This window comes from Trichomycterus rosablanca, chromosome 4, assembly GCF_030014385.1.
Source record: "Trichomycterus rosablanca isolate fTriRos1 chromosome 4, fTriRos1.hap1, whole genome shotgun sequence".
Taxonomy (NCBI): Eukaryota; Metazoa; Chordata; class Actinopteri; order Siluriformes; family Trichomycteridae; genus Trichomycterus; species Trichomycterus rosablanca.
Window position 1 is genome coordinate 16,298,095 of NC_085991.1, and position 26,500 is coordinate 16,324,594.

The 26,500-nt window shown below is 48.5% G+C and overlaps 2 non-coding genes and 2 pseudogenes across 2 annotated transcripts; 3 read left to right on the forward strand and 1 right to left on the reverse strand.

The window, feature by feature from the left end:
- Positions 1–24,443: 24,443 nt before the first annotated feature.
- LOC134312660 (U2 spliceosomal RNA) lies at positions 24,444–24,626 on the reverse strand. Its single transcript, XR_010011613.1, has one exon. It is a non-coding gene; the product is annotated as a U2 spliceosomal RNA (small nuclear RNA).
- Positions 24,627–25,435: 809 nt separating this feature from the next.
- On the forward strand, positions 25,436–25,609 carry LOC134313468 (U2 spliceosomal RNA; annotated as a pseudogene).
- A 390-nt stretch (positions 25,610–25,999) lies between these two features.
- LOC134312943 (U5 spliceosomal RNA) lies at positions 26,000–26,114 on the forward strand. Its single transcript, XR_010011854.1, has one exon. It is a non-coding gene; the product is annotated as a U5 spliceosomal RNA (small nuclear RNA).
- Positions 26,115–26,231: 117 nt separating this feature from the next.
- Positions 26,232–26,353, forward strand: LOC134312684 (U2 spliceosomal RNA; annotated as a pseudogene).
- The last annotated feature ends 147 nt before the right edge of the window (positions 26,354–26,500 follow it).

A 26,500-nucleotide genomic window follows, 5' to 3' on the forward strand; every position in this document is an offset into this window, starting at 1 on the left:
CCTCCCTACACCTGTGTGCAAAAAAAAAAAAAAAACTGTAACTGTTAATTTATGCCTGTAGAGCTTCTACAAGAACCGTTTGTATCTTTCTGTGTAAATTTAGACAGTCATATTTGTCTAGACAGTTTCTGACATGCTTAAATCAGCCCATCCAGCACCAACAACCATGACCGAGTCAAAGTCAATCAGACTCAGTACCTCCTCTGGTATTAACATCAGCACAAAAAAAGCCTATGTGGATTATTATGTGAATCAAGCTGGAAATGGTCTACCCAGTTTTCAAGGGTCACCCGTTATGTAGGATCGATTTTCAGGGGGTTATTTAGAATGGTGGTACCGATGATTGATTGATTAAAAGAGATTTTCTTTCATCAAACCCCATTTAAAAATGCTGCCAAAGGTATTGTATAAGCAACATCATGTCTAATACACAATCACAGAGTCAAGAAGGATCGGGGCTTGTGCTGTTTGCACGTAAATAAACCAGAACGCCTTCCTGGGCGTAAACACATCATTTTGAAAAAAACACGCAGCACATCTAAAAGCAGAACCAGTGTCAAAAAGACTAAGCAGAAAGACAAGTGTCATTCCGCCACTTACAAAAGAAAAAAGAGAAACATATTTAACGTAATGGCTCTCCCACACAGTCTATCGACAGAACTAAATATACAGTATATATAAAATCAGAACTAAATATTTTTACTGTACTATATACTCAGACCAGCATCGAAAAATACACTTACGGCAAGATTTCACCATTATCAGTCCTGACAGACAACGGATTGCGTTTTACATTGCTGGAAACAGGGATGATTCTTAGACTTAGACAACCTTTATTGTCATTCATTATACACAAGTGTATGCAGAACGAAATTTCGTTGCATTTTGGCTCGCATGGAATATACAGAGAAAAAATTATTGATACATAGTATCACAGGATTTAGATATAAAATATATCAATGAATTATATAGCAGCACAAAACAGATTTAAAGAATGTGATAGGTGGCAGCACAGGATTAAAAAAATAAGTAAAAAGTATATAAATATATAGAAATGTAGCAGCAGGAATATTAAATATGATATATGCTACAGATACATAAATGTACATCTACATATACAGTATATACATACCTATAAAATAGCAGCATGAATAAAATATAAATAAAGTGACTAGTGGAGTTAAAAATTGTTCATATGTATATTTGTAAGGGTAGATAATTAGTGCACAGATGGTATGTGGCTTAGTATTTCCTTGAAATCGGTCCAAAAGTGTTAGTTCTACAGTCTAATGGCTTGGGGGAAAAAAACTGTTACAGAACCTGGTGGTCCTGCACCGAATACTCCTGAATCTTTTACCAGAAGCCAGCAGGGAAAACGGTCCACAGTGAGGATGCGAGGGGTCACTGATGATGTTGTGTGCTCGGGATATGCAGCGCACTGATGCGAGGTCCTGAATGTAGGAAAGAGAAGTCCTGATGATTTTCTCCGCTGTCCTCACCACTCTCCTCACATTCTTCCAGTCAGAGGCGCTGCAGCCTCCACACCACACAGAGATGTAGCTCGTCAGAATGCTCTCTATGGTGCTTCTGTAGAATGTGATGATTAGGATGGGCGGGGGCAGGTGGACGCTGCTGTGCCCTCTTGACCAGTGACATGGTGTTTACAGATCAGGTGAGGTTGTCTGTGATGTGCACCCCCAAGAACTTTATGCTGCTGACCACCTCCACAGCCGTGGTGTTAATGAAAAGTGGAGCGTGACTGGGCTGGTTCTTCCTGATGTCGATGATGATCTCTTTTGTTTTCTCCACGTTCAGGATTAAGTTGTTAGCACTGCACCAACCCACCAACAGCTCTACTTCCTCTCTGTAGACCAGGTCATTGTCATCCTTGATGAGGTCCACCACTATAGTTTTGTCCGCGAACTTTACGATGTGGTTCGTGGCAAAATGAGTCAGAACCCATGCAGCCCCATAGAAGTGAAGAGACGCTCAGCTTCTGCAGGCAAATGCATTGACGCTAAGGGAAAGTATGATAAGTAGCTGATTCTGAACTAACTTGTCTTCGAGATGAACGTGTTCTAACGCATTTGTAGTCAATGAAATGTTAACACAACTGTACATATTTGACCATTTAATTTTTGACATTTTAAGGGAAGCTGAGCTTCTCTTGCAGTCTTAGAGAAATCGCCACTGCTCTATACCCACCTGCTCCCGGCACCACAACCCCTACTATCTTCCTAATCCTTTCCACCAGCGGCTCCATGTACATTATAAATAGGAGTGGCGATAGCGGACACCCCTGTATTATACCACCCCCTGTCTCAAACCTCCTCCCTAGGTACCCATTCATACTTACTCTGCTGTATGTCCTCCTGTACATTGATTTTACCCATCTAACCAGTTTTACTCCCATCACCATCTTTTCCATTACCCTATATAAAAATTCCCTAGCCACCCTGTCGAACACCTTCGATTGGTCCAAGCTTGCCACCATCAATGGCAGCTTTCGGTCTCCTGACCACGCCACCACATCTCTGATCAGCTGTAGGTTCCACCTCATGCTCCTTCCTTCTATGCCACATGTCTGATCCACATGGATGACATGTGGCAGTACCTTCCTTAACCTTTTTGCCAGTATTTTCGCCATTATTTTGCTGTCTACAGACCATTATCGATGCTGGGGGTAATTATCAAAATTTTCCTTTTCCCCCTTTTTATATATTGGCGTCACTACCCCTGTCGCCATTGTTCCCTTCATTTCCCCTTCCTCCAATATTTTGTTAAACACCTCTGTTAAGTCCCTGCTTATCAATTCGTTAAACTTTTTATAAAACTCCCCCGATATCCCATCTATCCCTGGCACCTTCCCCTTTTTTAGGCTTTTTATTGCCTCCTTCACATCATCCTCCCTTATGCTTTTATTTATTTATTGCTGTATTTCACTAGGCACCTCCTTTTCTAATTCATTTATAAATTCCTCTCCTACTTCTACCTCCACTTCCCTCTCCCTAAAATATTTCCTATAATACTCTGTCCCTACCTGCAACATCTCCTCATTTTGTACTTTTAGCTGTCCCTGCTCGTCCCTTATTCCCTCTATCCCTCTCTCTTCTTTCTCTAGCTTTCCCTATCCAATATGTATCTACTCATTCCCCTCTCTCCCTAAACTCCTGTCCTGCCATTAACATATACTTCTCTGCTTTTCCCATATAGCTTCCTTATCTGTCCCTGTATTATTTCTACTCTATCTTTGTCCACCTCCTTCCCTTCGTTCTCTTTCTCATTTTATTTCGCTAGTTCCCCCCACATTCTCCTTAAATTTCCTTCTCCTCCTTTATCCGCTCCCTACTCTTCCACTGTCCCCATTGCTTTATTCTTTCCTTTGCTATCTCCCACCATTCTATAATTCCCTCACATAGTCCTTTTAGTCCCCTAACCCCTTTCCCAGAACTCTCTGAATTCCTCCTCTATCCCCTTTTTCTCTAATATTTTTACATTTAATTTCCAGTACCCTGTCCCATATATTTTCTTCACCCCACTTTCACCTCAGCCATCACCAAGTCGTGATCTGAGAAGTTCACACTTCTTGTTTCTCCTGCCACCACTTCCATACTTCTACTCACAAATATCCCATCAAGCCTACTTTCATCCCCCCTTGTATTTCTCCATGCAGGTCCTTTCATTTCCCTTCCTACCTCCTTCCCTATGTCCACTAGCTCATGTGTTTTAATTATATCCGCAATTATTCTTGCTTCTTCGACTCCTCCTCCCAACAGATTAATATTAAAGTCCCCCCCAGAATCCCAACTCCACTGGAGTGTACCCCCTCCCTATGGACCACACTGATTTCCCCCTTTCCCCCAGTCCTTTTGGAATCTTTCAATGTCCTTTAAGTCCTTTAGGTGCACTTCCTCAATAAAACAAATGTCCAAACTCAAATCTTCTCAAACTCTCAATCTCCCTTATGTGTCCAGCTCCTCCACATTTTCGACAGGTCAAGGGCTGTCCCTGATAAAATAGGAACCCCCTATGTGGTCCTATTGCAAATGACCCCGGTGGCTGTGCCACTCCTCCCGGTGCCCCCGGTTCTGGTCTGAACTTCACCCTGTACCCCCGTCTCCCGTTCCATATCCCATACCTGTTTGTCAACTTCTCCCCACCTTCCACTTTGAGACAGTACCTTTGCAGGTATTGTCTGATGTCCTCCTCCTCCACGAACGGGTTGTACATGTGTACTGTTAAGCTCACGTCCTCCCAGATGAAGAGAGCTCTCAACATTCAGAGACCCGCCAGTGTGCCAAGAGTTCCTAGCAGCATGGGAAAGGCAGAAGGAGCACAGAGATTTAGATGGACTGAAGGTATGTCCATGAATCCCACGTTGGAAAAGTCCTGTAGGCAGAAAATTTCCGTGGCCTGCAGCTTGAATAGATCTCTCAGTACTCTCTGGATCAGATGGTCCACCAATAACACCATTCTCTGAGCGTTGCTGTTCACCTCCACTCTCACTGAGTTTTTCAGCCGTATCACTCGGACCGGCACTCTTGTATCGTTCCCCGCCATTAAACTGTTAAGAACAGATTTTTTTTTCCTTCGAAAAAGTTTTTATTGTCACCATTTTAACATTTAAAACATTTTTCATTCAAAATGTAAAAACACATCTTCACATAAAAACAATAAAACATACTTTTTACAATTTCTTAAAAGCTTTTGTTCACATAAAATGTTCACATGGTAAAATAACATTTATAAGCTTCTTTCAGTATGTTATAAGTTCATCTTGTTTTTTAAAAGTGAAGAATAATATCGGTTTAAAAAGGCTGATAAAAGTCCAGGTAAAACAACGCAGGTAAAACACGGTCCTCTGTGCCAGACCGGGGTGTGTCCTCATCCTCCTTGCACCACCCCGCTCCTCCGTTGAATCCAGTGTCACGTTCTGCAGCTCAGCGGAGATCCTCACCCTGTGGCCGATGCTCCATCCTTCTCGTGATCAGTTGGCGGTACATTGACGGGAGCCATCACCCGTGGTGGTTTGGACCCCCCTGCATGTGACCCCAGCCCCCTCCTCCGATTGGCGACGCGCAGCGCCTCCTGCCGCGATGATATTGCCAACCGCTCCAACGGGTGAAGGGGCACCGTCACTCGCTTCCCCACCAACAGGTCGCGGGAGGTCCACAAGGCGGCTGTCACGCTGGTAAGGGTGAGCCAGAGCGTGGTGAATTCCGCGGCTGGCAATTTTTCTAAGCCCTGACCCACCCCTGCTGGTAGGCTCGGGCATTGTAGCGGGCCGGTTCTGGCCCACAGGTCCCTCGCCACGCTGCACTCCCAGAGCACATGCCGCACGGTTTCTGGCTCGCCACACCCAAACCGTGGGCACGTGGGGTTTGACGCCACTCCCCCGGAGTGCATCACGGCCCTGGCCGGGAGGATCTCATGAGACGCCATCCACATCGGATCTTTCATTTTGTTCAGGAGGGCGGGGTGGGCCGCGTTCCTCCACACTCTTCTGACCTCACTCAGACTGAGGCCTGGGATGGGACTCACTTCTTCCTGGTCCTGCACAAAGGAGACGATAGAACGTGCGTTAGTTAAAATGGTGACATCTACATTTTCTAAAACATGTTTCTTTAAAAACTTTCTGATAAAACCATTTTCTTTTGGTAAGTTAAAAGCAACTGGGGTTCTCAGATGAGGAGTTAAAATATGCAGAGTCCTCAGGTACGACCCCATCCAGAACTTTACCATAGTTGCCGTCTTGTTCTCTCTGGATGGGGTCGTCGCGTATGCCATGTGCAGGGCAGTAAATTTGCTTGTTAAAAACAGGTAGGGGTCTGGGAGCCCCTTCCCTCCATTCTCAGGTCTCTTCTTTACTACTTCTCTTCGCTTCCTACTTCTCTTCGCTTCCACTTGGACCCCCACAGGAAGTAAAACATCGCCCTCTCCATCTGTAAAATAAAATGTCTGGGGGGACTAAAAACAGAACATAGTAATAAAACCAGAGGTAAAATCACAGATTTCATTAATAAAATCTTCCCCTCTATGGTCAGTCGTCATAGTCTCCATAACCCCAGTCGTTGCCTAACTTTCCCTATCTTTTCCGTCCAGTTTCCCCCGTCCTCCACCCTCTTTGTCAAACTTAATACCTAAAATCTTTAAATCAGTTTCTTTAAAATCTACGTCCAGGTCTGGTCGTAAGTCACCCCATGGCCCAAAGAGCTGGGCCTGGGACTTGCTCCTATTGAGCTTGGCGCCCAAGACCTGTCCGTACCAGTCAGTCAAGTCCTCTTTTTTTGCAGTACCTGGAACAAGTACTGGTGCGAGACCCGATCGAAAGCTTTCTCAAAGTCTAAATTTAGAACTAACAGCCGGATGTTTCTGTCTCTTGCAAAACAGATGGCGTCTCGGACCAGCACTAGGCTGTCCGTGATCTTTCTCCCGGGCACGGCACAGGCTTGATCCGGGTGGATCAGGTCCTCTAAAACAGTTGACATTCGACTCGATAAAAGCTTGCTAAAAGTTTACAATCAAAATTTAAAAGCGTTATGGGTCTTTAGTTTCTAATGTCAGTCTGTTGAGACTGTTAAGAACAGATTTTTATTTTTTAGAAAATTCATTTCACCATTACATCACTCAGTCCACAGTTACACCACCACCACTCCCCACTCTAGTGCTCATAGTCCATGTGTCTCTCGCTACCCTGGCCTACCCTCCCCTTTTCCCAAAAGAGGGCTGGCTTCCTCCAGCCTCCTGAGGAAGATTTCGAACAGGGCTCGTGGAGAGCGCCGGGCTCTCTTCATGCACAGGCACCAGTTCCTTCTTCCCCAGAGGACTTTCTTGGCGGTGGAAATTACTAGCCACTGCTTGCTCTGCCCGACCATTCCTTTTCCCAACAGGACCAGGTCTTGACTCCAGGGGGAACCCTTCCCTTCCGACCACCAGTCCAGCACCAGGTTCCAGAAGGCCGCCACCTCTGGGCATGTCCACAGAGCATGAGCAATTGTTTCCTCTTCTCCACACTCTGCCGGGCAAAGCGGAGTTATGCTCTGCCCGTGCCGGTGCAATCTTTCCCATACCGGGAGCCTTCCCAGGGCAGCCAGCCAGTGGATGTGTTTGCTCTGCCCGTCCAGCCACTTGGGCTGCAAGGATTTCCAGTCCACGTCTCCTCTCGGCCTGTCCCCCGGAAGCTTTGCAACATGCTCGCTCAGCCACTGTTGGTATAGTGCTCGGTGTTTCAAGACAAATTATTTTGCTTGTCTGTAATGCCCAGGGGTTTCCTTGGACCATGGGTCGGTCCCTTGCCATGGTATGACCTCTCGGAGGGAGAAGCCGAACCAGAACTTGGCGAACAGGTTGGCAATGTACAGTGTCATGAGTTTCACGCGCAGACCATGCCCCTCCCCCTTCGGCTTGTGTCAAGGTACATTGTACCTCGCGACACCAGCTCTGCCTTACCACTCCACACGAAACGGAACAAAATATGTTCTAATCTTCTTCCCACTTGGTATGGGACCGGATACACATATGCTAGGTGGACAAGTCGGGCCATGAGGTCACACTTTACTGCGATCACCCGTCCCATTAGGGTCAGGTCTCTCGAGGCCCACTTTGCCGCCCTCACCTGCACACCTACCAAGGCTTCTTTCCATGTCTTGTGGGCTCCACCAGTTCGCCAGATGCATAGTCCAAGGACCCGGAGGCCATCCTCACAGCGAGCATAGCCTCCTGGAGCAATCTTTCTATCTTTCCATGCTCCGAGGAACATGACCGACGATTTGGCCTTGTTCACCCGGGCCCCAGTGGCAGCTTCAAAATCCGACAAGACTCGGTCTATTGCTTTAAAGTCACCTTCTGCACCCAGCAAGGTGGTGGCATCATCCGTGTAGGCCAAGACTGTCACGCTGACTCCCCGTCCCCTGGGGATGTGGAGACCTCTGAACCTGCGCAGGCTTGCGAGCAGAGGTTCCAGGTACAGCACATATAACAGTGGCGACAGCGGACACCCCTGCCTGACCCCTCCGGCCTGTGCGACTGGTCTTGACAGGTGGCCGTTCACTCCCACCCTACTTATTGCTCCAGCGTATAACAGGCGGATCCAGGCTACGAAACTCGGGCCAAAGCCCATTCTCTTTAGAATTCAAAAAGGAAGGCATGGCTGACCCGGTCGAAGGCTTTTTTTGGTCTAATTTTAGCAGAGCTAGCGGGAGATTCCGCTGCTGGGCCCATGCCACCGCGTCCCGAATCAAGGCCAAGTTTAAAGTGCTTGTCCGACCCGCGATCGCACAGGTCTGGTCCAGGTGGATCACTGAACCGATCACCCTTCTGAGCCTTAGCGAGAGGAGCTTAGCTAGAATTTTGTAGTCAGTGCCGAGCAGGGTGAATAGGCCTCCAATTTGCCAGGTCCCTTTTGTCCCCTTTTTTGTGGACTAGATCTTCCTCGTCCCGCGTACACAGGTATCACTCCTGCAAGAAGAAGACGTCTACTCGCTGATCCTCCAGCGTCTGGAAGTCTCATCTCCTGCACTAGGCCCCTGACGTTCAGAGTGGCCAATGTCAGACATGCTTGTCCACTCTGCCCTGGCCCCCTCCCCCTCATTTTGCTATTTTACCCCTACCCTTCCACTCCTCCCCGATCATGCCACCCCCTCCCCCTACCCAACCCTCTTAAAGACCGCACTTCCACCCCTTTCCGTCTCCAGCTGGTGAGGGCCGCTCTATCACTGTCAGTGAGCTCCTGCTGCTTGGGGGCTGTACAGCTCACCGCTAAATGGCCCTCATGTCCGCAGAACTGGCCCACTCCCCCGCATCGCAGACAATAAATTGGCTGCCTTGGGTACCACAAGAAGCCTCGGTTGGGCCCAGTTGTGAAGCTTCCTGGCGGGTGCAATCTCCCATCAGGAGAACCAGGATCTTTCCGCAGCTTCACCATGTATTTCCGCCTTCCAGACCAGATGCCAAAGCGGTCCCAGAGCATTTCGCCCTCCGATACCTTCTCGCAGTAGCGTCCTAGGAACGACCGGATGACTTCTTCTGGCAAGAAGGGGTTGTACGAATGGAAGACAAGTGGTACCTCCTCCATGGCGAAAAGCGGGTTGATCCATAGTCCTTTCAATGCCTGATGGTCTGGAGAGGCGTTGCACTTCTCATGTACGTCGATGCAGCAGTGAAGGGAAGTGAAGGTCACGTCGACAAAACCAGCCCTGGAAAAATCCACTCCAGCCAGCTCCCGTAGGATCCTCAACACGACCCATTCTCTTCCAAACCATCTTCTTGTAACTCAAACCTCACACTTTCACTCTCGACACAGGGGCAGGACCAGAACACATGTCTTATTCTCTCCTCTCCCCCACATCCCATTGGGTACTGTGGGGTACGCGCATGCCCGAACCAATATAGGCATACATGATGGCCCTTTGAACTAGCTCCATTTTCCCCCTCCATATGAATTCAAAGGTCATCCTTTCCAATCTTGGCCCGCCAGCCTTAGGAATTGGGTATACTCGAGGCAGATGAGACAGCCGGGTCTTCATCACTTGGACTCTTCCAATAAGGGACAGTCTTCTTGTTCCCCAGCAAGCCAGTCTCTGCTGTATCTTTTTTAAAAGGTTGTTCCAATTCCTTGCACCACTAGCTGAGTAAAAAAATGTTACCCCCAGGATTTTAATCCCGTCCACACATTCTAGATAGTTCTACATTCCGCCGGTCTTACCCTTCCAGGCACCACATGGCATAACCATTGACTTAGCTGTGTTCACCGGTGGCACGGCAATAAATTCCCATGTGGTGCTCTACATGGGGGAAATCTTCTTCCCGCATTAGGAAGAGGCTTAAATCATCTGCATACAGTGAGACTAGGGCTTTACGTCCGCTCCCTCCCGACACATGAAAACCTGTTAGGTTGTGGTCTCTATGTAAGCTTGCAGCTAACGGCTCGATTACCAAAACATACAGTAGTGGGAACAGCGGGCACCCCTGTCGCACGCCTCCTGCCTGCTGTACTGACCTGGACAGGAGTCCGTTGACACAAACCCTACTCTCTGCCTCTCTGTACAGCATCTTCACCAAGCCTACAAATTTTGGTCCAAAGTTCATCCTTCTGAGTACAGCAAAGAGGAATTTGTGGCTTACACGATCAAAGGCCTTTTCCTAATCTATACTTACTATTGTGTTTTCTGCTCCATTGCCTTGCACATTACGTCTCTCACCAGACACAAGTTTAAGACGCAAGTTCTATTCTCCACTGCACAAGTTTGATCGGGGTGAACGAGCGTCCCCATCACTCTCAGCAGTCTCAGTGTGATGACTTTAGCCAAGATTTTATAATCTGTCGTCAGCAGTGTTATTGGCCGTCAGTTGCCTAACTTTGATCTTTCGCCTTTCTTATGTAACAAGGAAATACAGCCCCTCCTCATTGAGGGGCACAACATTCCTTGTTCTATCATTTTGTGATAGACCTGCATCAGCACCTATGATGTCCCAGAAAGCTGCATAGTACTCCACTGGCAAACCATCCAGACCCAGCGCTGAGCTTTGCTTCAAGGACCGCATGGCGCCCTCCATTTCCCCTAGAGTCACGTCTTCTTCCATGTCTTTATATTCCTCTTCAGGTTTCCCAATAACAACTCAGCCTCTTTTCCCTCCTGACCTCTCTGACTAAAGAGTCCTTCATAGAAATGTGCTGCTGCATTCAACATCCCCCTTTTTTATCTGATCTCTTTCCCATCTACTTCCAAGCATTCAATTAAGGCCTTTTTCTGTCTTGCCCTCACAGCTTGGAACGAAAACCTAGATGGCCGCTCCCCCTCTAGCCTATCCTGCTCTCTGGCCTGTATCATGAAAGCCGCTGCTTGACTCTCAAACCAGCCACGGATTTGGTCTTTCAATATGGTAAAACGGTCCCAGTCTGTAGATTCACCTCTCGCGATCTTTGCTCAAAAACTGAATTTCTGCTGAAGCCGTCCGAGTCTCTGCCTGTCTCTCAAAGGCCCTCATTTTAGCCCATTCTCTACAAAAAATGGCTGTGCGGTCCTTTGTTCCTTTCCACCAGTCACCCCATGTGGGCCACCCTTTCCTTAATGCCACCCAGCCTCTGAAAGCTACCCAATATGCCTCAACGAATGCGCTGTCTTTTGGCAGGCTTGTATTAAGCCGCCAATAATATTGTCCTCTCCTCTGCTCGTTAAGGACCATAGTAGCCCCAACCAAATTATGCTCCGAAGCCCACATGGGGCAGTTTATGTATTCCCTCACCTCTTGACTTTTTGGGAGGAACAGTTAATCCAGCCTGGACTTTGCTCCTTGGGAGTTACTCCAGGTGAATCTTGGCACACTAAGCTCTTTCAACTTTCCCACATGCACAAATTAAAAATCGTGACACAATGCCCTTTTATGTTGGAACGTTGACAAGTTCAACTTATTTTTTGAAGGCTTTGCCTTTGCAAAGCTGCTCTTTTGCTGGTGGAATGACAGAAGGTCTGTGGGTGTGACTAGCTGACTGTTTTATTTAATACTAATTAACACACACAACTGATCCAGATCACAAAAAAGTATAATATATGTCTGGATTTATTTGATTAAAAACTTCATAGAATGTCACTGTTACAATATAGAATGTCAGGATGGTGTAGCTGATAGATTAAATGCTGCACAGCAAAAGGAGTCCTGGAGATCTAGATTAAAGTTTTACCTCTGGTCACTGTTTATAAGGATTTCAGCATTATTCCCTGTGTCCAGTGTTATATTGTGAACAGAACAGATGTGTTTCATAACATTGTAACAGCTAATCAGATTGCAGTATTGACCTGTGAAAATTATTTGTCTGATCAAAGGGTTAGAACCAGAAGTCCTGCCATAGTGTCAACCAATCAGATATGATTATTCCAAAAGTCTCACTTTCAATATTCACTTTAATGAATACAGTATAAAACATGGATGAAAGAGACAAAGAACATTTTCAACCTGTGCAACATTCTAATTATCATTATGTTACTCTTGTGTTTAAATGTTTTGAATTACAACCCCAAATCAGAAAAAATTTGGGACGGCATGGAAAAAGCAAATAATGAAAAACACAGAGTTTCTTACATTTACTTTGACTTTTATTTGATTGCAGACAAGACGAACCTCAGATATTTCATGTTTTGTCTGCTCAACTTAATTTCATTTATTATTAAACATCTATTCCTGCATTTCAGGCCTGCAACACATTCCAAAAAAGTTGGGACCGTACAGCATTTACCACTTTGTAATGTTGCCATTCCTTTACACCACATTTAAAAGACGTTTTGTCACCGAGGAGACCAAGTGATTTAGTGTTTTAGCTTTTATTTTGTCTCATTCTTCCTGCAAACACGTCTTAAGATGTGCAGCAGTATGGGGTCGTTGTTGTTGCGTTTTTAGTTTCAAATTTCTCCACACATTCTCTGTTGGGGACAGATCAGGACTACGGGCCGGCCAGTCCAGTACCCATACCCTCTTCTTCAGCAGCCATGCCCTTGTAATGTGTGCAGCATGTGGTTTTCTGACTGCAAAACTTTCACTTCATTAAAAACTGAAGCTGATCATGGGTGTGACAATCAAAGTCCTTCAATATCGCAGCAGCAATAGATGCTTCACAGGGTGCTGTGATCTTCACAGGACGCTGCCCACAGGGTGCTGTGGGCTGGATATTTTTGGTTGGTGGACTATTCTCAGTAGTTGTGCTCCTTTTTCAGTGTTGAATGGACAGTATTTAAATTTTCACAACATGTTTTCTCATAAACTACAAGATATGCAAACATGAATTAGCTAGTTGTTTTAACTGCCTGTAATAATATAAAGCAAACTACACAATAGTTTAAAAATTGTTGACTGCACCCAAATATAACTGCTGTACCAATTAAAATGGAGCTACAAAATGTAACTGCAACACCAGTTAAGATGGAACGGGTCACCCACTGGCTAGAATGCAGTTTTGCATGAGACACGTCTTTTTTTGTCGTTAAGATGTAAAAAAATTAAATTGAATTAAAATGGATGGATTAAAATACGTTTAAGCGTATTTTTCTCTGTGCATTTTCTTATGTAGCTATAGGGATTCAGAAGAAGAAGAGAAGAAGAAGAAGAACCTTTATTGTCATTATACTTGCATACAACGAAATTTAGTTAGACACTCTCCAAAAGATAAAAAGAAGAAGCAAAGTACTAAATGATTGTACTAAATGTCCATATTTGTCCATGTCCATAGAATGTACTAAATGTCCATATTTGCATCCCATGCTCTCAACAAGTGCGGTTTGTAGCCATTGACCCAAGTCCTTGGGGTCAAGTTTTATCATCACAACAATTTTATCTGCCATCGTCTCAAGATATGGCCTTCTGTGTGCCATAATCCAGTTTAAGTCTTTTAACTTGTTTTCTAATCCTAGTGGCTGTATCCTTGTCCACTTTATCTCTGTTTGGACTTTAACCCCACTCTCTCTTACCCTTCTTTATCTTACCTTCTGGTACAACCTTTTATGGTTTGTACATATTTCCCTTTCTTTTCCTTCTGGGTTCTTTTTGATCCATTTAGCAGCCTGCGCATAATGCCAGGTCATCTGTTCTGATTTTGTCCCGCTATTACACACACATAAGCTATATACAACAGCGCTGGCAATATTTCAGCCTTCACTATTAAGCTTTTACAGATGAGCGATAGTTTTCTCTCAGCCCACATTCCTAAACTTTTCTTCATTTTATTTAATCTTTCTTCCCAGTTTATTCCCGCCGACCCTTCCCTCTCAAATTTAATCCCTAAAATTTTAATCGGTCCTTCATTTCTCAGCAGTCCCCCTACCGTATCCTTCCTATCCTTCATCACCCCAAAAAATTTTACCTTTGATTTTTCCCTGTTTAATTCTGCCCCTGATCCTTTCCCGAACCTCTCTACTATTTCCAGCACCCTCTCTACGTCCCTATCTGTCCTACCTAATATGGTCATGTTGTCCGCATACTGTGACAGTTTTACCCTGTATCCCATCGCACCTGGTACCCACACTCCTAGAATCTCCTCGTCCTTCCTAATCGCCTCTGCCATTGGCTCCATGTAAATTACAAATAGTAGTGGGGATAGTGGACATCCCTGTCTTATCCCCACCCTTGCTTCGAATACTGGACCTATATGTCCGTTAATATTTACCCTACAATTTGCCCTTGTATATAATGCCCTAATCCACTGTATTATGTTTTCTCCCATCCCCATCTTCTCCATCACCTCATACAAGTACTCCCTATGTACCTGTTAGGAGTCGGTCCGTCCCCTTGGTGGACACCAGGGGGGGCCAATCCGCGTCTCACTCAGCTGACTCCGGTGCTTGCACGGACAGAAGCCGTTTGACTCCCTCTGCGCCCACCAGGGGGAGCCAAGCGCGTGAGACTCCTCTCATTGCCACCCGAGGGCGGGTTCGTGGTAGTTCTACTAGGGGGAGCAGAACTACAAAGCCCAAGCCGCCCTCGCGCAATCAGCAGCAACGGGGAACACCTGGCTGAGCAGGTACTTAAGGGAACGCTTAGCCAGGCATCCCCGTCACACCCTCTTTTGTGCTCTCTTGCACGGTTCGTTAGGGATACTGGTAACGCGAGGCCTCATAGAGGGTTCGCGGTAGACCTACGGTCGAGGTAATCAAAGTGATTCAGGGACAGGTCAGGACCGGTGTGACTACTATGCATTTCCCTAATTAAACTTGGGAATTTGCCCTTTAAGTCTCTTCTCTTTTCCTGTGCTCGTTGTGTCGCTTAACGTTCCTCGCTGTGCTTTCTCTGCATGGTCGCTAGACAGACCAAGCTCAGTTCGTCCCGCCCATGAGCTCGGGGTTTTCCGTACTCATCGGTGGTGTTCACGAGCGTATCGCCTCTCACTCGGGTGTGGGCGTAACGCGTTAGAATTCTCTCATTAATCCACTTTTGGTTAAGACGGGTTTATATTTTAGCCTGCTCCTTTCATAATTACCCCTTTGTTTGATATCGCCTTTAAATAGTCAGAGATAGAAAGAATTAATCTCTTTATTTACAAAAGAAGCGATCCTTTGTTTGCCCTTCATATTGCTCACCAGCGCCGTATTTGTTAGTGGCGCTGTGGCGCATCCGGTTAAGTCACCGCGGGTTAGTATAGGACGGCGTCGGTTCGAATCACACCGAGGCGCGTTTCAAATGCGCATCACGATTCGGCTTTGGGTCGTGTCTGGTGTAGCGAACCGGGCTCTTTAGCCCCCTTTCTTTTATATCTCGTACTTAGTTGGGCTCGCCACTTCAGAGTAGTGAAACTTTTGTTATCTTCTCTTTTTCAGTTGGCTTGGGCTCGCCCAGCCCCTTTCCGTTCCGCGGTTTCATTTTTTGTCTTGAAGGGGTTCTCTGAGTTCTGCTTCGGATCGACTCTGCCCCCTCAGGGCGACATACACCCCGCGATTGAGTCCACCCATCAGTAAATCGTAACAGAAGGGTGTGACGCACAATGGACTCAGCGGGTCACACAACCCTGCAGCAGGCCGTCAAGCTGCAGGAGTCGGCAATCCACCGACATGAGAACTTGATTGGCCAGCTAGCTGAACGATTCAGCACGCTAGCGGTTTCCCAGTCCTCGGTCAGCACTCCTCCGGGGGGGCATAACCCGGAACCCCCGATCGTCCCCCCCGAGCGCTTTTCGGGGGAGATCCACCGATGCAGGGGTTTCGTTCTGCAATGCTCTCTGATATTTGAGTTACAAGCCTCCCGTTTTCCCACCGAGCGGTCAAAGGTAGCTTATATGATCTCGCTGCTGTCGGACCGTGCCCTACTTTGGGCCACAGCTCTGTGGGAACAGAAGGCACCTGAGTGCGAATCGGAGAAAGAATTCTCCAAAGCACTTATGGAGACCTTTCATGTTCCTCAGGGGGGCAAGGAACCAGGGCCTCGCCTATTGGACCTGAGGCAGGGGTCCCGCTCGGCCACGGATTATATAATCGATTTTAAAACTCTAGCCGCCGAGTGTGGGTGGGATCAGGCCGCTCTAAGGGCCATTTTTCTTCGTGGTCTTAGCGAAAGACTTAAGGACGAATTGGCGACCCGCGACCTCCCATCCTCACTTAACCGACTATATGAGGTGGTAAGCTGCCTCGACCTCCGCCTCAAACAGCGTGCCCGTGAACGGGTGGAGGATAATCGGTTTACGAGCCCGAGGGACTACTGGCCCCAAGTTGCCAGGTCATCTGTGTCTCCTCCGGTGGAGGAAGAACCTATGCAAATAGGCACTTCTCGTAATTTCCATCTCGGAGCCTCGGGCCGCCGGGGAAAGCACCCACAATCGGGAAACGTGCCGGCCCGGCCCTAAAGGGGAGCTCGGGTCGAGGCCGGTTCATTTCTCCCGATCTCGGTCTTTCGCTGACAGCCATCCTGGAATGGAGAGGCGGTTCATCAGGTAAATTGGCGGTCTGGGTGGATTCGGGGGCGGCCAATAACTTCATGGACCACCAACTGGTCAGACACCTCGGCATTACTCCTCAACCCCTAACCACACCCCTCCCTATAGTGGCTATAGACGGCAATCCCCTGGGGGAAGGCTCAGTCCGATTTAGAACCCCTTCCATCACAATGCGTCTAGGGGAACATTCTGAGAATTTGTTTTTCTTTGTCACTCGCTCCCCCAAGATGCAAGTGATTCTGGGTTACCCTTGGCTTAGGCTACATAACCCGGTCATCGATTGGAACTTAAGTTCAATCTACTCATGGAGTCCAAAGTGTCAGGAGTCATGTCTTATACGGCCCCGACCACCGGGCGACCTGTTAAACAAACCATCGGCATCCCCTCCTGACCTCTCCTCCGTGCCCGCCGTGTATCATGATCTGGCGGAGGTGTTTAGCAAAGCCAAGGCTCAACAATTGCCTCCTCATCGCGCTTTCGACTGCGCGATCAACCTGCTCCCCGGTACGTCGCCTCCTAGGGGCCATCTTTTTGCACTCGCGGCCCCCGAACGGAAGGCCATGGAGGAGTACATTCAGGAGGCCTTAGCCCTGGGATTCATCCGACCGTCTAGTTCTCCAGCGGGCGCAGGGTTCTTCTTTGTGGGCAAGAAGGATGGAACCCTGCGCCCCTGCATTGACTACAGGGGTTTAAATGCTATCACGGTCAAGGACCGTTATCCTCTGCCCCTGATGCACACCGCCTTTGAGACACTGCAGAAGGCCCAGATTTTCACTAAATTGGACCTTCGCAGTGCCTACAATTTGGTTCGCGTTCGTAAGGGAGATGAGTGGAAAACCGCCTTTATCACCCCGACCGGGCACTACGAGTATAGGGTGATGCCTTTTGGCCTTACTAACGCACCAGCGGTATTCCAAAGATTCATAAATGAGGCACTTCGTGAAGCCCTGGACCGGTATGCTTTTGTCTACCTGGACGATATCCTCATTTATAGTCGCTCCCTCACGGAACATATTACCCATGTTAGAAGGATTCTCCAACTACTCTTGGAACACAACTTATTTGTGAAACTGGAGAAATCCATCTTCCATGCAACCTCCGTCTCATTCCTGGGATTTATTGTATCCCATGGTGAGCTGAGGATGGACCCCGCCAAGAACCAGGCGGTGAAAGACTGGCCAGTCCCGACTTCAGTACGCACCGTTCAGCGTTTTCTGGGATTCGCCAATTTCTTTCGGCGTTTTATCCGGAACTTTAGCTCCGTAGCCGCCCCTCTTATCGAGCTCACCAAACGCTTGATAGGTCGCTTTAAGTGGCCCCGCTTGGCCCAAGAGGCTTTTGACGCCCTTAAGGAGCTCCTGACCTCCCCTCCCATACTCCATCTTCCGGACCCAGGGCTCCCGTTCATTGTGGAGGTGGACGCGTCAGATGTGGGGGTAGGCGCGGTCCTCTCGCAACGCTCGGGGGAGGATCGGAAACTGCACCCTTGCGCCTACTACTCCCACCGCCTCACCTCAGCCGAGCGTAATTATCCCATTGGCGATAAGGAACTTCTGGCTGTCAAATTGGCTTTGGAGGAATGGCGTCACTGGCTGGAGGGCGCACCTCTTCCGTTCTTAGTATGGACTGATCACAAAAACCTGGCCTACATTCAGCAGGCCAAAAGGTTGAACTCCCGGCAGGCCCGTTGGTCTTTGTTTTTCGGGAGATTCAATTTCAACCTCTCGTACCGTCCCGGCTCTAAGAACACCAAGCCAGACGCTCTCTCCCGTCAATGGGATCCTCCCCAACCAGACTCAGAGGCCAAACCCATCATCCCAGCGGCTCTTATTGTAGCCCCTCTTATATGGGACATTGAGCGCAAGGTCCTGGCAGCTCAGCGCAGGGAACCCGATCCCGGTGGGGGCCCTGAAGGGAAGTTGTTTGTGCCGTCCAGCATGCGCCGTCAGGTTTTTTTGTGGGGTCACGCATCAAACCTCACTGGTCACCCAGGGGTTGCTCGCACCCTGGACTTTCTTAAACGTTGCTTCTGGTGGCCAGCCATGCAGAAGGAGGTCCGGGCCCTCATTTCAACCTGCGATGTGTGCTCTAAGAACAAGGAACCCAGGGCACGGCCCCAGGGGCTGCTCATGCCCCTACCCGTCCCCTCAAGGCCCTGGTCCCATATTTCGATGGACTTCGTCACGGGCCTTCCTCCCTCCAAAGGGCTGACCGCGATCCTGGTTATTGTTGACCGTTTCTCAAAGGCTTGTAAGTTTATACCTCTCTCGGGACTTCCCTCGGCCAGGCTGACCGCCCAGAACCTACTCCAACATGTTGTCAGGCCCCATGGGATCCCCATGGATATCGTTTCAGATCGAGGCCCTCAGTTTGTGAGTAGGTTCTGGCGAGCATTCTGCCAGCTAATGGGGGTCTCGGTCAGTCTGACCTCTGGGTACCATCCAGAGTCAAATGGGCAATCCGAGAGGGTCATCCAGGATCTCACTCGCTCCCTCAGATGTCTGACCTCCGGCTGCCCGCGCTCATGGCCCGACAAGCTCCCCTGGGCTGAATACGCCCACAATAACCTCCGGCACTCGGCCATAGGCATGTCGCCTTTTGAGTGCCAGTTTGGGTTCCCTCCCCCACTCTTCCCATCCCAGGAAAGAGAGGTAGGAGTCCCGGCAGCTCAGCAATTCGTTGGCCGGTGCAGGCAAGCTTGGCGCAGGGCCAAGGCCGCACTGGAATCCAGTGCGGCCACCATGAAGAGCACGGCCAACCGGAGACGTCAGGCAGCCCCCCGGTTTCGACCGGGCCAGCGAGTGCTGCTCTCCACCCGGGACTTGCCCCTTAGAGGCGAGTCTGGGAAGCTGGCTCCCCGATACGTGGGTCCATTTAAGGTCATCAGGAGAATAAATCCTGTCGCCTATCGCTTGGATCTCCCCCCAGCGATGAGGATTCATCCCACGTTCCACGTGTCCCGTCTAAAACCCTACTTATGCCGGACCATGCCGCAACCGCACCCACCGCCTCCCAGGGTGATCAACGGAGGTCCGGTCTACTCCGTCCGCCAATTGCTCGACTCGCGACGGGTCCAGGGGTCCACCCAGTACCTGGTAGACTGGGAGGGCTATGGACCCGAACATAGGTCCTGGGTTCCAGCTCGTCATATTTTAGACCCAGCATTGATACGCGAATTCCGAGAGAACAGAGCAGCAGGCATGGGAACGTCGGGAGCCGTTTCTAGACGGGGGGGTACTGTTAGGAGTCGGTCCGTCCCCTTGGTGGACACCAGGGGGGGCCAATCCGCGTCTCACTCAGCTGACTCCGGTGCTTGCATGGACAGAAGCCGTTTGACTCCCTCTGCGCCCACCAGGGGGAGCCAAGCGCGTGAGACTCCTCTCATTGCCACCCGAGGGCGGGTTCGTGGTAGTTCTACTAGGGGGAGCAGAACTACAAAGCCCAAGCCGCCCTCGCGCAATCAGCAGCAACGGGGAACACCTGGCTGAGCAGGTACTTAAGGGAACGCTTAGCCAGGCATCCCCGTCACACCCTCTTTTGTGCTCTCTTGCACGGTTCGTTAGGGATACTGGTAACGCGAGGCCTCATAGAGGGTTCGCGGTAGACCTACGGTCGAGGTAATCAAAGTGATTCAGGGACAGGTCAGGACCGGTGTGACTACTATGCATTTCCCTAATTAAACTTGGGAATTTGCCCTTTAAGTCTCTTCTCTTTTCCTGTGCTCGTTGTGTCGCTTAACGTTCCTCGCTGTGCTTTCTCTGCATGGTCGCTAGACAGACCAAGCTCAGTTCGTCCCGCCCATGAGCTCGGGGTTTTCCGTACTCATCGGTGGTGTTCACGAGCGTATCGCCTCTCACTCGGGTGTGGGCGTAACGCGTTAGAATTCTCTCATTAATCCACTTTTGGTTAAGACGGGTTTATATTTTAGCCTGCTCCTTTCATAATTACCCCTTTGTTTGATATCGCCTTTAAATAGTCAGAGATAGAAAGAATTAATCTCTTTATTTACAAAAGAAGCGATCCTTTGTTTGCCCTTCATATTGCTCACCAGCGCCGTATTTGTTAGTGGCGCTGTGGCGCATCCGGTTAAGTCACCGCGGGTTAGTATAGGACGGCGTCGGTTCGAATCACACCGAGGCGCGTTTCAAATGCGCATCACGATTCGGCTTTGGGTCGTGTCTGGTGTAGCGAACCGGGCTCTTTAGCCCCCTTTCTTTTATATCTCGTACTTAGTTGGGCTCGCCACTTCAGAGTAGTGAAACTTTTGTTATCTTCTCTTTTTCAGTTGGCTTGGGCTCGCCCAGCCCCTTTCCGTTCCGCGGTTTCATTTTTTGTCTTGAAGGGGTTCTCTGAGTTCTGCTTCGGATCGACTCTGCCCCCTCAGGGCGACATACACCCCGCGATTGAGTCCACCCATCAGTAAATCGTAACAGTACCCTGTCGAAAGCTTTGGCCTGGTCGAGTCTCGCTAGCATTAGCGGTAGATGTCTTTCCTCAGACCAGGCTATGATGTCTCGTATCATCTGCGTATTCCACCTTGTGCTTCTACCTATGATACCACATGTCTGGTCAACATGTATGACATGTGGTAATGCCTTCCTCAGCCTTGTGGCCAAGATCTTTGCTAGAATCTTATTATCTGTCCCTAGCATTGTTAGTGGTCTGTAGTTGTTTAGGTTATCTTTTTCTCCCTTCTTATAGATGGGTGTCACCACTCCTGTCCCCATTGTACCCCTCACCTCCTTCTCTTCCAGTACCTTATTAAATAGTTTTGTTAAATCCCTTGCCAATATGTCCCTGTGTTTTATATAAAATTCCCCTGGTAATCCATCAATTCCTGGCACCTTTCCCCTCTTTAGATTTTTAATTGCCTCCGTCACTTCTTCCTCTCTAATCGGTCCATTAATCTCTATTTCTACCTCCCTTGGTACTCTTTTTTCTAATTTATCTATAAACTCCTTCCCTATCTCTGTCACTATCCTTGCTTCCTCAAAATACTTTATATAATATTCTGTCCCTATACGTCTCATTTCCTGCCCTTTTTCTCTAATTTGTCCTGTCTCATCCCTCAATCCTTCTATCCCTTTCTCCTCTTTCCTATCCCTAGCTCTCCTAAACCAATATGATCCCACGCTTTCCCCTCTCTCCCTAAACTCTTGCCCTGCCTGTAACATATACTTTTCTGCCCTTTTCTCATATACCGCCCTAATTTGTTTCTTTATATTTTGTATTCTCACCTTGTCAGTCTCTATTCCTTCATTTTCTTTCTGCTTCTCTATCTCTATCTCCCTCCACATCCTTCTTAGATTCTCCATTTCCTCCTTTATTCTTTCTCTACTCTTCCTGATCCCCCATTTCTTTATCCTTCCCTTCGCCTGTTCCCACCACTCTGTTATCCCCCCATATAACCCTTTCGTTCCTCTTACTCCCTCCCAAAATATTTGGAACTCCTCTTCCTCCTCCTGTTCCTCCAAGACTCTTACATTAAGTTTCCAGAATCCCTTCCCAAACCCCCTCCCATCCACCTTTACTTCTGCTATAATTATGTCGTGATCTGAAAAATCCACCTCCCTCGCTTCCCCCGCCACTATCTCCATTCCCTTGCTAACATATATTGTATCTAACCTGCTTTCATCCCCTCTCGTGTTCCTCCAGGTTGCACCCCTCTTTCCTACCTTCTCCATCACATCGACCAATTTATGGCTTTTCACCCAACTCTGCACTAGCTCCTTCTTTTCTCCCCCTCCTTCCAAATTAACATTAAAGTCCCCCCCAACAACCAAAAAATCATTTGTTGCTCCCAACAAATTAACCTCTTCATAGAAGCTCTTTCTCTCTTGTGGCCTTTGTGGTCCATATATATTAATTGCTCTCATTTTTATCCCCTCCCAACTTAAATCAACCGCCACCAGCCTCCCAGCTTCTACTTCTAACACTTCTCTTAAACTGATTCCCCATCCCTTAAACAATATCCCCACCCCGCTTGAATGCACCCCCCCTATAGACCATATTGATCTCCCCCCTCCCCTTTGGTACCTTTTCGCATCCTCTAAGTCCTTAAGGTGCGCCTCTTGTATGAAACAAATGTCCAAACTTAAATCTTCTAATAATCTAAACACCATTGTTCTTTTATTTACATTTTTCAGCCCTCTAACATTAAATGTCCCTATTTTAAACATCCTTCCCATTTGATTTTCTTTATATTTTTTTCCTTTTTCATTTCTCTGCATTTCCGCTCTCCCCTTCCTAGAAAGTGGGTTCCCTATATCCCACCCCATTTCCTTCTTATTTCCTTCTTGACCTGCCCCTCCCCACCCGCCTTGCCAGCACTTCTGTCCAAATATTTTCCCTCCCTTCCTTTTCTTTACTCCTCTCGGCTTCCCCACTCACATACAGGGTCGGCTGCCCTATGACCGGTTGTTCTCCTTCCTTGACAGCCTGTAGGGCGCTTCCAGTCTCTCTCGTTGAGAGTTGCTCTAAATCCCTCAGCTCCTTCACCCGAACTCGTTTAGGCTCCCGGTCTTCCTCCCCGTCTTCTGCTTCCCTCGTGGTTCGGACCTTGGAGAGGCCCGGTTCTGGGTCCTCTTCCATTACCAGCCCCTCCAGGCTGTCCTGGATGCTATTTTCTGCCCACTCCGTCGAGCTCTGTGCAGAGGCCAGGTCCATTTCCTCGAGTGCGTCCGCCCAGCTAATGGGTGACCAGGATTCCATCCTCGGTTCCGTCGTTGTGTCCTCCGTCTTCTGTGTTTGTTCTGTATCCTGTCCAGATGTTTCGCTGTCTAGTCCTGTATCATTGATTTTTTCTGCATGCGTTCCCTCCTGTCGCCTTTGAGGGTTGCTGTCGGCTTTTTGAGGCTCCAGAACCTCCACTTGGGTAACATGCTGGACCTGTGCTGCCATCGTTGATGCCTGACCTGCTTCCGTAGCTGCTGCACTGTTCTTTGCCCCCGCTTCCTCCCTGCTGGAGCCTTGCCCGGCTTTTTCTCCTGTCTTTTGTGTCACCTTTGGTTCATCCTCAAAGAGACTGGAGAAAGACCTGCTCCGCATAGGGCACTCCCTATAGAGGTGCTCTCTACTTCCACATAAGCTACATTCTTTGGGCACCCCACAGTTGGCTGCCACGTGGTCCTGGGCCCCGCATAAGCGGCATCGCTGTCCAGTACAGGTTGCCTTTGTGTGGCCAAGGCCACCACATCTCCTGCAGTACACAGGCTGCCCTGGGTAGTGGAGGAAACCCCGGTGTGGTCCAATAGCAAAACTGCCTGGAGGGTGTACCAACCCTCCAGACATTGCTGGGTCCACCCGGAGCTTCGCCTGGGACCTCCTTGTCCCGGTCCATATTCCGTGGCGTCCTTGGATCTTCTCCCCTGCTCCTACCGAGTCACAGTAACGTCCAAGAAACGCCCGAATGACTTCTTCCTCCACGAACGGGTTGTAGAGGTGTACAGTCAACGGAACCACATCCATGGCGAAGAGTGGAGTGAATCGAATTCCCCTCAGCAAGTCTTGGTCCTTGGAGCGTGTGCACTTGTCAAAAGCTGTGCAGTCCGAGAAGGCAGCAAAAGTCACGTCCATGAATCCTGATGCTGCAAAATTCTGTAGGCAGAGAATCCTTCCTGGTGTCACTCCACAGAAGTCCCTCAGAACCCGCAGTACCAGCCAGTCCCTTCCGAACCTTTCCTTGACTTCTCGTCCAGCATCCTCCATCAGCTCCATCCTCACGGTGTGTCGAAGCCGCACCACTCTGGCCGGCCTGTATTCGCCTTCAAACATCTTAGTAGTCTGATAAGAACAGATTTTTTTTTTTTTCTTTCGAAAAAGTTTTATTGTCACCATTTATTACATTACAACATTTTCCATTCAAAAATTAAAACAATTTTCATTCAAAATTTAAAATAATTTTTCATTCAAAAATTAATACATATCTTCACATAAAAAAACAATAAAACATACTTTTCACAATTGATATAAGCTTTTGTTTACATAAAATATTCGCAGGTAAAAGAACATTTAAAAGCTTTATTTCTCGTATGTTAAAAGTTCATCTGGTTTTAAAAGTGAAGAATAATATCGGTTTAAAAAGTCCAATAAAAGTCCGGTAAAAGAACGCTGGTAAAACATGCTCCTATTTGCAGGACCGGGGTGAGTCTGTCGTCTTCTCCGCTCATGATAAGAACAGATACTACACTTGATCTTAGCCAAAAGGCCGAGAAGCGATAACCCGAAATAGGCGCCGGGCCCCGGGCCCTACCTCTTGAGGGCCCGGACTAGCGGACGGCGCTGACCGGCCACCGTCACGCCCACACACCTTTCTGACCTGTGGGCCAAAACCGGCCCGCTACAATGCCCGAGCCTACCAGCAGGGGAGGTCCACCCACGAGTTTACCGGCTAGCGGTGAACGGGGTGGGTCAAGGTGTCGAAAAATTGCCAGCCGCGGAGTTCACCACGCTCTGGCTCACCCTTACCAGCGTGACAGCCGCCTTGTGGACCTCCCGCGACCTGTTGGTGGCAACATCGTCGCGGCAGGAGGCGCTGTGCGTCGCCAATCGGAGGAGGGGGCTGGGGCCACACGCAGGGGGGTCCAGACCACCACAACGGGCGATGGCTCCCGTCAATGCACCGCCAACTGATCACGAGAAGGACGGAGCATCGGGCACAGGGTGAGGATCTCCGCTGAGCTGCAGAACGTGACACCGGTTTCAACAAAGGAGCGGGGTGGTGCAAGGTGGACGAGGACTCACCCCGGTCCTGCACAGAGGAGCTTGTTTTAACTGCGTTGTTTTACCTGGACTTTTATTGGACTTTTATTAGACCTTTTAAAAGCGATATTACTCTTCACTTTTAAAAACAAGATGAACTTTTAACATACTGAAAGAAGCTTTTAAATGTTCTTTTACCATGTGGACGTTTTATGAGAACAGAAGCTTTTAAGAAATTGTATAAAGTATGTTTTATTGTTTTTATGTGAAGATGTCTTTTAAAAAATTGTGTATGATAAATGTTTTAAAATGTAAAATGGTGACAATAAAACTTTTTCGAAAGAAAAATCTGTTCTTATCAGTTTAATATCTGATACGTCCTCTACCCGAGGACAATATATTAAATGGATTTTTAGGCCCCGGAGTCGGAAGAGGGGCTTGCTCCGTCCACTCCACGCATCGACCAGGTATTGCATTGCCTCCTGGCACGGTGCACCCTCATAAACGGTCAAACGAAAGAGAAATTGACGAATGCTGGTGACTGGCCCCTGCTGGGCACTGTTGGTATTAGGGGTACGGCGCCTTAGAAGTTTTGCTTAGCCTAGGCCCGGGGTTTCCTCGGTCCTTTTGCGCTAGGGACTCCCCTTTTTCCCGCTTTTTCATTTTCCCTCCGTTTTACTTTAAAAAATAAAAATAAAAATAAAAAAGAGAAAGGCTTCATTTTCCCCCGCTCTGTGTTTCTCCAGGCAAAGGCTGTGCTGCCTCTTCTGCTGCCTCGTCACCCACCCGACGACCCAAGGGCCCTCCTGCCGCAGGTTTTCGTCGCTCTACCTCAAGCCCTCTTCCTTGAGCAGCCGGTGGCCTACGGAGGCCCGGGCGACCGGTGAGCAGGGCTGGAGTTTCTCTTCATTCACGTACAAATCTTTCGCCTTTTACTAAAGATTTCCGTGGAGAGGAACGCTGACAAGTTCAACTTATTTTTTGAAGGCTTTGTCTTTGCAAAGCTGCTCTTTTGCTGGTGGAATGACAGAAGGTGTGTGGGCGTGATGGTGGCCGGTCAGCGCCGTCCGCTAGTCCGGGCCCTCAAGAGGTAGGGCCCGGGGCCCGGCGCCTATTTCGGGTTATCGCTTCTCGGCCTTTTGGCTAAGATCAAGTGTAGTATCTGTTCTTATCATGCAGAGAGAAGGCGACAGACGGCCGGCCAGGTTGGCGCGGCTTAAACATAGCGTTAGGATCGAAATCTGCAGGGAGGTGACTGAGGAAAGAAGGAGGAGATTCGGATGGGACTGGATCGTACAAGACTTGCTTAGAACCCGATGTGCAGTTACGGCATCACAGATTTATTGTCTACAAGACTTCTCGGCAGCTGGCTTTTTGGACATTACTTTTGTT